Genomic DNA, 2,977 nt, shown 5'->3' with positions numbered 1-2,977 from the left:
ACTTTGGCCATTCTCTTTGGTTGTTTGAGCGTTGTTCTTAAATACACAGCAAGTGTCACTCTCTCCTCTCTGTCTGTCACACACACACACAGTCACACACACACACACACACACACACACAGTCACACACACAACACACACACACCACACAACACAGACACTGTGAGGTCTGCAGTGCAACTGGGATTTAACAAGAGGGGCTCCCTCTGCTGCAATTGCATCGGTGGTCCACCGGAGGGCGACCAGCGGGGACGTCTGTGCTTTGCATATTAAAGTTTCTGCAAGCGCATTGACATGTGTTTTGTGTAAAAGAGAGAGGAGACACACACACACACCACACACACTCACCACACCAGCGGCTCAGAGATGAGGGAAAAACAACAGAAATCAGGAGAGATTTTGTCAGTGTCAGGAGAGGGCCTGTGATGCTGGGCCATTGTGTAAGATTGGAATGTGTACCTGGGGCTGGTGTGCTCCTAAAGGGTGCCGGGAGGAGGAGGCGTGGGTGGCTGGGCTTGGGCTGTGGCTCAGGAACGTCATTTATTCTGCGTGGCGCCGCGGTGTGCCCGTGCAGCTTGGATGTGTGCGGCTGAGGCTCTGTGGTCCTGTTCCTGTCCTCTCCTGGTCGACACACACGACTTCAGGATGCACTGTACAAGGGGAGAGGAAAGGCACATGGTTACCACAAATAAAACAGTGTCTTTCTGCCTGTGTCATTCTCTTTGGTTTGTTTGAGCGTTTGTTTCTTAAATACACAGCAAGTGTCTCTCTCTCCTCTCGGTCTGTCACACACAACACACACAACACACACACAACACACAGCAAAAAACACAACACAAACACACATGGGATTTTGAACTGAACAGAGGGTATAAAAGGAGCGGATACAGCGAAGGAGGGCATTTCGCCTTTAGACACTGACAGAGCAACATCTCTGACACATAGAGACACTACAATTTTCATTGTTTTTGTGCCATAGCCTGAAGAAGGCCCTTTTTAGGGCTGAAACATCGCGGCGACACACTTTACAAATTATATTACTTTAAATTAAGTTTTTATTTGTTTTTCTTTGATTTTATTTTTGTATTAACGCTTATAAATAAATAAATAGATAAAAAACTAAATAAATAAATACAAGTAAGCACATTTGTTTTCATTTTGTCTTTATTATTACGTATATAGCAAAGGCGACATTACACACAATAAATCATACGGCCAGATGGCTGCATTTGAGGATGATGGGTGGACAGTGGTCCGCCGTGGGAGATGCCAGCGTCGTCCCAGGCGGTCCAACTTTCATCAGCAACGGGTTACCTGGGGGATGGACCGTGCATTTCCTCCTGCCCTCGAGAGAGGGGGGAGGAGTCAGTTTTTCTTCCCTAACCCCTAACCCTTTGGTGTGTGTGTGTGTGTGTGTGTGTGTGTGTGTGAGAGTGACAGAGAGAGAGTGACACTTGCTGTGTATTTAAAAAACAAACGCTCAAACAAACCAAAGAGAATGACACAGGCAGAAAGACACTGTTTTATTTGTGGTAACCGATGATGCCTTTCCTCTCCCCTTGTACAGTGCATCCTGAAAAGCCATATGTTTGGACGAGGGGATGACAGGAACAGGAACCACAGAGCGTCAGCCGCACACATCCAAGCTGCACAGGGCACACGCGGCGCCACGCAGAATAAATGACGTTCCTGAGCCACAGCCCAAGCCCAGCCACCCACGCCTCCTCCTCCCGGCACCTTTAAGGAGCACACACCAGCCACAGGTACACATTCCAATCTTACACAATGGCCCAGCATCACAGGCCCTCTCCTGACACTGAAAATCTCTCCTGATTTCTGTTGTTTTTCCCTCATCTCTGAGCCGCTGAGTGTGGTGAGTGTGTGTGTGTCTCTCTCTCTCTCTTTTACACAAAAAACACATGTCAATGCGCTTGCAAAAACTTTAATATGCAAAGCACAGGACGTCCCAGCTGGTCGCCCTCCGGTGGACCACAGATGCAATTGCAGCAGAGGGAGCCCCTCTTGTTAAATCCCAGTTGCACTGCAGACCTCACAGTGTCTGTGTGTGTGTGTGTGTGTGTGTGTGTGTGTGTGCTTTGGTGTCTGTATGTGTGTGTGTGTGTGTGTGTGTGTGACAGACAGAGAGACAGACAGAGAGAGAGAGAAAGAGAGAGAGAGAGAAATTAAAAAGCAATGAAATTCAAATTTTGCACTACAGACCTCACAGTGTGAGTCTGTGTGCTTTGGTGTGTGTGCTTTGGTGTGTGTGTGTGTGTGTGTGTGTGTGTGTGTCTCTTTTACACAAAAAATACATGTGAGTGCACTTGCAACAACTTTTAATATGCAATGTACAGGACTTGCCAGCTAGGCGCCATCCTGTGGACCAAAGATGCAATTGATTGTCACAAGATGATAATTTCTGCGGTTTAACTCCTTTAGACACTTTGTACCGCATTGAGCCAGCAGAGGGAGCACCTCTGGTTCAATCCCAGTTGCACAGCAGTTGACCAGCTTCTGTCTGTGTGCTTTGGTGTGTGTGCTTTGGTGTGTGTGTGTGTGTGTGTGTGTGTGTGTGTGTGTGACAGACAGAGAGAGAGAGAGAGAGAGAGAGAGAGAGAGAAATTAAAAAGCAATGAAATTCAATTTTTGCACTACAGACCTCACAGTGTGAGTCTGTGTGCTTTGGTGTGTGTGCTTTGGTGTGTGTGGGTGGGTGTGTGTGAGAGAGAGAGAGAGAGAGTGACACTTGCTGTGTATTTTAAAAAACAAACGCTCAAACAAACGAAAGAGAATGACAGACGCAGAAGGCGATTGTACTGTTTGTGGCAACAGACTACTCTTTGCTCTCCCCTTGTACAGTGCCTCCTGAAGGCATATGTGTGTCGACCAGCAGATGACACAGTGCTCCAAAGGCCTGGTTCTGCTGCTTCCTCCTGCACCCACCTGCTGCAAACGCTTCTGTGAAGGGAAACTGCTA

At 47.6% G+C, this 2,977-nt stretch overlaps 2 long non-coding RNA genes across 2 annotated transcripts in view; one reads left to right on the top strand and one right to left on the bottom strand.

Annotated features, from left to right (window-relative positions):
- The first annotated feature begins 1,433 nt into the window (after nt 1-1,433).
- LOC120720138 overlaps nt 1,434-2,977 on the top strand; it is a 4,383-nt gene continuing 2,839 nt past the window's right edge. The window contains exon 1 of the long non-coding RNA XR_005692810.1: nt 1,434-1,763. This is a non-coding gene — a long non-coding RNA (uncharacterized LOC120720138). The remainder of the gene's footprint in view (nt 1,764-2,977) is intronic.
- The window catches only part of LOC120720144, a 9,076-nt gene continuing 8,643 nt past the window's right edge, over nt 2,545-2,977 (bottom strand). The window contains exon 3 of the long non-coding RNA XR_005692815.1: nt 2,545-2,659. This is a non-coding gene — a long non-coding RNA (uncharacterized LOC120720144). The remainder of the gene's footprint in view (nt 2,660-2,977) is intronic.

Source organism: Simochromis diagramma, unplaced genomic scaffold (genome assembly GCF_900408965.1).
Source record: "Simochromis diagramma unplaced genomic scaffold, fSimDia1.1 OVJJ01000561.1, whole genome shotgun sequence".
Lineage (NCBI taxonomy): Eukaryota > Metazoa > Chordata > Actinopteri > Cichliformes > Cichlidae > Simochromis > Simochromis diagramma.
The sequence above is the reverse complement of the archived record's forward strand: the minus strand, read 5'-3'. Positions and strand labels throughout refer to the sequence as shown.